Source organism: Platalea leucorodia, assembly GCF_965183815.1.
Source record: "Platalea leucorodia genome assembly, chromosome: 2".
In the NCBI taxonomy this organism is placed as follows: Eukaryota; Metazoa; Chordata; class Aves; order Pelecaniformes; family Threskiornithidae; genus Platalea; species Platalea leucorodia.
In genome coordinates, this window is record NC_138824.1 from 15,647,284 (window position 1) to 15,655,205 (window position 7,922).

The following is a 7,922-nucleotide window of genomic DNA, read 5'->3' on the forward strand; positions in this document are numbered from 1 at the left end:
GTAGGATTTGGTACATAACAGCTTTACATTCAGCTTATGATTCACCTTCATGATTTTACAAATCTTAGTTATAGCAAGGTCTTGATCTCCTCTTCTTCAAACTCCTAATTTGGTAGCTGGTCCATTCACTTAATAATTTAAATTGCTTTCCTGGGTACTTTCTTCACTGTCATTATGTCCTTTCTGAGATTTGGAGAACAAAGCTGCACAAAATACTCAAGAATTGGACACAGGAAGATTTTATATAGTGACAAAATTATGCTCTCCATCATTCATGTTCTCAGCACTTATCCTGATGATGCCCAGCACTCTGTTGACTTCTTTTGGCTACCACAGCATATTGAGACATTGATTTCCAAGTGAAGATTTGCTCTTGTAGAGTTCACTGTTGCTCTTATACAATAGGCTGTTTACCTCCCAAATCCAAAAGGCAGAAAGAATGTCAACTAACTTAACGGAATCAAAGTTGACGTGATTGTAGATTTTTGCTACTACTGCCTTAGTGGTAGCAAAAAAACAACTCTAGAAGTGCACACTGTCTCTAACATTATCAAAACATAAGGATTGTTTTAGCTTACTGTGCAATTTTAGTTACATTGCTTCATTATCATTTACAGGAAAAGAATAAATAACAGGAAGAAAGGATCAATTTCCCATTCAAAGCTGACATGACAAAAAAACCCATGTGGCTAAACAAACTGTAAGTTAAATTATAGGATATACGATGTGCTGTGTGCCAGATAAATGTGGCTTTTTCTAAAGCTCTGTGAATAACTGATATTTTTGTTCAGTCAGAACAAGAAAAAATTTTAAAAAAGAATTATTTGATCTGAAGTTTTTGTGTTTGCCTTGTCAGAAGGAAAATACCCCACATTTCATGTATCTTTAATGAGAGCTAAGGCTTAAGAAAAACCAGTTTAAAACCTATGGGTAGTACTAGTAAGTACAGCCATAAGATCCAGGGCAGTGATCGCCCGCTCTGTCTGGCACTTGTGAGACCACATCTGGAGTGGTGTGTCCAGGTTTGGACTCCCTAGTACATGAAAGAGGCTACCAAGATGGTCAGGGGCTGGAGCACAGGACATAGGAGGAAAGGCTGAGAAAGCTGGGTTTGTTCATGCTGGAGAAGAGAAGGCAAAAAGGGGAAACCTTACCACTATCTACAAATACCTGACAAGAAAATGCAGTGAAGATGGAGACAGACTCTTCTTAGACGTGCACAGAGAAAGGACAAGAGGCAATGAAAACAAACTGGAACATCGGAAATTCCACTTAGATATTAGCAAAACTTTCTTTATCATGAGGGAGGTAAAATATTTGAATGGGCTGCCCAGATTGGTTTTGTATCTTCATCCTTGGAGGTGTTCAAAATTAGAATAATCAAGTCCCTGAGCAACATAGTCTAATTAAACCTGTTTTGAGCAAGGCATTGTCCATATGACCTCTGAAGGTCCCTTCCAACCTAAATCAACCTATGTTTCTGCAATTCTTTGAATGATGGCCGTTATTGATCCAGTAGGTCATTGGAAGGTCTTTCAGAAGGAACCTAAGTATCTTAAGATCTGAGCTGCTGAGACACAACACTCAGCACATTGCTTTTAGGTTGCTGATTTTTGTGGGCCTAGTCTGAATCATGTTTCTTCTGTCCAGTTCAGATTTGTGAGTATTTTCAGGTACACTGAAATTGTATTTTTTGGTGAACAAAATATTTGTCTAAAATGTTTTTTAGCTCTGAGTTTTCTCAGATTTCATAGTAGTGAGCCAATGATAAAATTCTAAAAATTAGTCTTCTAGCTTCAAAGTGTTTCACAAGCATCAGGTGATTAATCCTCATCTATATCTATTATTACCTAACTAAGCAGTTTCATGCAGGGTATATAGTAAAATTGAGAAAGATTGGTCCCAAATTTAAAAGTTACCTGTCAGTTTCATTCTGTGCATTCATTTCTGGCAGTTTGTTAAGCACCTCAATTTAGTCCTCAAATCTGGGTCAATGAAAATTCAACGGTATGTATATAGAGGAAGGTCCTAAAAATACTGGTGAACTCATTAATAAATATTAATTTACAGACCAGTAATATCAGCAAACTCATTAAAGACGGTTGCAGATTTGAAAGTCCAAATTTTACTGGATGATGCTCAAATGAAGTTTGCAAATTAATTCTTCAACCAATAAATCTGACAAAACAGTATCCACTGCTAATGGTTTCCCAATCCAATCTCTATGTAATCACAGTGTGTTGGTATTCCAGCTCCAAATAAATATCAAGTCGACAACCCAGAATACACACATCTTTGGTAGGTTTCTCCCTTTAAATTCTATGCCAAGTGCTCTATTGATTCATATGTTTAGCACATTCATTTGAGAAGGAAAAAAAAACGTCAAAGTGACTGGCTAAAAATTTCTTGAAAATGCTATTTACAAAGTCTTTGTAAGAGGACAAAGTGTTCAGAATGGGCTGTTCTTAATTATTTCATTATGGAACTTAGATCTGTGAGTGAGCACAATGTATATGAGATTTATAAAATGCCTGGGAACATAAAATGAGTAGTTAGGTTGCCAAAGCTAACATGCAGTTATGCAGGATTAATTATTACTGTGCCCGCTTTAACCTAAGAGAATTGAAACTGTTCTCCTGCGATTTGATAAGACTTCATTGGTGGTTATTTGAGTCACATAAAACTATGACTCAAGTCTGAGTCTGAAACTCAGACAGTATTTTTAGATTATTAAAAAATGGAGACACAATTGAGGCAGGGAACTCCTCTGTCTTGTTTACCTAAGGAATGAGGAGTAGGGTGTTTCACAGACGTTTAAAAGCAGAGGTCTTTTCAGTGAGTCACTAGTGGATTTTCCACAACTGCTATTAAATAATAACTAGAAGCATAACAACAAACGGCTGAATTCTTAAATGAGCTGCATGTTAAAGAAGGCTCAGATTAATCTCTTCTAAATACTAAGTCTTTCTGTTTGAAGAAATATAGAGCTAAACTTTGCACAGGCACAACAGTGTGTTGTCATTTTCTCAAACCCTTTAGCCAAGTGATCCATTTGATATGATATTACTTTATGTTAGAGTCCTCTTTTTCAAGTCTATGGCTGTAGATAAACACCACTCTGAACAACTTCTAAATCTCTTTGAAAAGAATCATAACACTGTGTTAAAAATGTCTGAAATATATAGTTAACTTATTCACACTAGTATTTTCAAACAACCTGTACTGGATATATATGGTAAAACGCAACCAAATTTCTCACTATTTTTCAGAATTGCTCCCGAGTGCCAGGACTCTGATAAGTTGAAGATTTTCCTGATTAAATAAAAGATGTGTTTTCAAATACAGTCCTATGTGGACAGTAATACTAATATGATATTTATTCAGATATTTAGATATTCAGATATTTATTCAGAACTATCTCGTTAAGAACTTGGATATCTCTCCATGTCATTGGACCAAGCTATGCAGACATTGAAAATGTGTCATGGGGAAAATCCTGCTCAGTTTGCCCCAAATATCTTTTTTTCTTGGAACATTCTGTTTAGAGTAAGCATTTTCTGTTTCTACAACAGAATCTGGTGATTCAGCCTTGACATTATTGATCACAGAAACTGCAGAATACTTCAATCCAGATATTCTTTGCTGATAGCAATGAAGTTACACAGATGTTGATTTCTCTGAGTAGCTGCTAAGTATCAGGGACTCTTTGTTAAAAAAGTTTGAGTATTGTCTGACTCAGACTGAAACCAAACCAAACCAAACCAAACCAAGTCGTCACAAGGGGTGAACTTACTTGTCCGTCATCTTTATAGAGTAGGTGGTTAAATTCCAATTTAATGACCCTTATCTTGATTAACAAGGGGCAGACTTCCAGTGGTAAAATGTTGAACCTCTACAGCTCTAAGCTAAATGCCAAACCTGAGATGCTAGAACAGACCCACATATTATTAGAATTGGCATGGCACAGAGGAAAATGCATAATATACACTGAAATTATTTACTCCTACTCAACCTGAGTTAGTGAAATTTTCAACAGCAGTATTGGAGAGAGAGGTCAGTCATGCGTTCTTCTTAATAAAAGCCAATAACCCAAAAGTTATAAATAAAACAGTGATTACAGTCCTTAGACTGTAACATCCAATTAAATGGTTAGTTGGGGGGACAAGGAACTTTCCTAATATATATTCATCTGCCTTCCACACCATATTTATAAATATATGAAATCCTCTAATGCAGAATAAAAGTTTTCAAGACTACCCAATTTTACATAAACTTGGATTCTAGACAGGCCTGGGGTCTGAAAAATGTATGGAGATGCAATAAGAGAGGCTGCGTTTGCAAACTAGGCAATATCCTATGATTTAGGCATTAAGAGCACAGAGCATTCAGATGAAGCAATGAAAAAAAAGATAGGATAACAGTGTATGCCATTCATAAAGCAGATTAGACTAATTCATTTGGGAGGATGATTGTCATGAGACCAAGGGGGAAAGATTTGATGGAATTACTTCTTTATCCTCCTCACATGAAAGATGCTACAAGTTGTCCCAAGTACAGTCCCAGACTCAAGCAGAGTGAATCAAGCAGCAGTCTTGCGAGTGGATGTATTTATTTTTCCTGTGAAAAGGAGACATAGTAGAAAAGCTGATTTATGGGTTGAAACTTTTTCCTCACATATTCATGTTTTCCACTCTCCATTTCTCTTGAAGGACTAGCTCTAGTTATATGAAATTATGTACATTCTAGTTGTAATTCACTGCAGGGGAGCATGTTAAAAATGAGACTTTCTTTCAGAAAGAAATGGCTCAAGAAATTATGCTTGGTTAGATATCTGGAGGCAGCTTGATAATTAACCAATTCTTGGTAAAAAAACCCCCTCCTAAATAGACATAAGTAAAACAATCATAACAAGATACAGTGTAATTGTGTTCTTTATCTGAAGCCTCTACCAAGAACAACTAATAATCTTATTAGTGTGAAACTATTAAAATTAAAGAGGAAGTAAAGTGAGGGGGGGAGGAAACTACAGCTTAAAGTTTGGAAAGGTGAAATGTCTCTAATCCCAGGTGTCCTGGAGCTGATGGTCTATATTATATCACAAAATGAAATAAAAAGTCTGGTAAACACAACACGATTCATACCTGGTACTGAACTAGAAAACAAAACACCTAGAAATAAGTAGAATAAGTACAAATATTTAATGAAACATCAGACCCTGCTTTCTGAGGTACCTTGAACTTGCTTTGTTTTGTCCTCCATAGGAATGAGTTTTTGCATTCCAAGGAGGAAATATTTACTGCCTATTACAAAACAAAGATATTTAAAAACACTGGATATGAAAACCCCATATCTCACATACAGCACTAGTCATCACAAATCAATGACAAAGAAAGGAAGTATAACAGCCAAATTTATAGCAGTACAGCAGCTGTTAAACACTACATGGCAGTTCCTACTTTGTCAAGCTAGAAATGTACTTACTGGAGCACGTGTTGTAAATGGTTGTAAGTGCACAAAGTGCTCTCTCCAGGTCTACAGCTTATGAAGAAGCTTGAAAAACATCAGAAGTGTGGATTCAAGTTTAGTATGTAGAGCCCATAGTTAAAATCCAAGTGTGCAAGATTAAATGCCCGTTGAAAAAAAAATACCTATAAATATAGGGATCTGAGGAGCGTAAATACTGACATCAAGGATGAACTTCTGCGGCCAAAGGGAATATAAAACTATTGAGTCAGGGTGGCATGCTGTCCTCAGCCTGTGGTAGCTGGGCCACAAATATAGGTTAATCATCCCGCAGCCACTTTGGCTAATAGAAGTGGACGTTTTAGCTAAGTCAGAAGTTCTTGCCAGAGGTTACAAATGTTCCAGGACAGATCCTCATGGCCATTCACCAAATCAGGGGAACAATGTCTAAAACATCTGCTCTGTAATACCGAAGCTGAAATGTGATGGAGTTGAAAAACTGCATTAAATACTAATAACTTTGACAATGCTTTCAAACTAATGATACTAGCAATAACAGAGATTTCAAAGATTTTTTTTTCTGTTTGATCACCAGATGATTTAAAAAATACAGGTTGTATTTTGAGTCCCTGGGCTTAATTAACGATGGTTATGGAGGACATTTAATTGTCCTAGACATCAGAGGTGATATTCCTTTTCAGCAAAAGGTAATACCTGCACAGACTATTATTGATATGTCTGTTGTTCTAAATCAGTCATGAACAGAAGCCCATAAAGACTTTAAGACACCCGGTGTTAACGCTGATGACTCTACACATGTGAGTTACAGGGCAAGGTCCTGGATGGTTTCAATGGATATCATGTGAAAACTTGGAAGTGGAAAAAGGTGATAGTCTGAAATAGGAGGGAGATTTTTCAGAGTGATGAAATCCTACAGAGAATTAGGGTCAACAGCTACACAACAGAGCTTTTATTGAATATTAAATAATTTCTCTTTAGATCAGTACTTTGTTGGACTTCAATAAAAATATATTTTGTACATATATGATCCTGTATTTCTGTCATATCACAGCTTACTACTGTAAGGAACCAAAAAAGAGTTATTAGATACATATAATCTTTCTTGACTAACATGGTATATTAGTCTTTTTATCTTTAATCTCCCATTTGCAATTATAGTATTTGAAGTGGGACTGAGAACCACATTTTCAGATCCATATCTTGGAAAAAGATATTAGAAAAAGAACAGATGATTTACAAACTTGTTTTTGTAGTCTGCTGAAATAAAACAGAATAATTCCATCAATCTGTTTTCAATTCCGAAAATGTATTTGTAGTAACTACTTCGGAGTCCTATCAGGATAATATTTTCCCCATTGCACACTGAGGACTTATTTTTCCAGAACAAAAGGAAAGACTGTGATCGTACACCCTGAACAAAGAGATCGTAAGATTTTTAGGGCACGTTAACTACCTGTGTAATTCCAGCAGCTGCTGCAGAATGCCACCACTGTGGGTTTCCTCCTGTCTGCTGATGATTTTGCTACATGCAGCTGTGGAGTGCGACGAGAATGAGAAGCCAATTTGTGGCTTTCCCATTAATTCAATCTTCATTTTGGGAGGTAAGGAATCAGCAAACTTTATCTTGTTTCTGGGCAGGGCCTAGGGAGGAAGGGAATGCCATTAGGCACTTTGGTAAATTCTTCCTTTATTCTGACTTAATTTTTTTCCACTGAGTTGTTACATTGGTATTGGCAAAAGTGTCCAGGATGAACTGAAATGATCAAGAAAGCCATCATCACTGAATATCTTGGCCTTTCCTGTGCATCGTCCTCAGGAAGAGGAAGTTATAGAAGTTTTATCAAGTCAGTTGTAAATAAAATACATGCCTTGAAATAATTCAGCCGCTTAAATAAAAATTATTCATCTTGTGCCAGGAGGGAGATGAGATAATTCAGTAGCTACGTAATCTTAGCAGAAAACAAGGCTAAAGTTATGGCCAGTTGTAGGTAAACCCAGACCCACAGCGAGGAGGGTTGGGATGGCTTGGGCCCTATGGTGAGGAGGGCCGGGGTGGCTCAGCCCCACGGTGAGGAAGGCAGGGTGGCTCAGCCCCTGTCGGGCCCAGTGTGGGCTGGCAGAAGCTTCCCGAAGGCACTGCAGGCACTGGGGCATGTCGCGGGGTGCCTGCAGACCTGAGCCAAACCACAGCTATTTGAATGGCTTCCCAGCCAGCCTGCGTGGAAGTCTGTGACCCACTTCTTGCAACATCCCAGCACATAAACATACCTCCCTACCTGAGCTCTAGATTCATTTCCAAGAAGCATTTCTTAATATTTTTATCTTGATTTCCCCTTTTCTTTCCTCTCTCGTGCTGGCCAGTCTGAGGACCAGTCTGTAGTGGCTCCCCTCCCCAGCCCCGTTCCTCTCTAGCCTGGCCGATCTCCATCTCAAACACA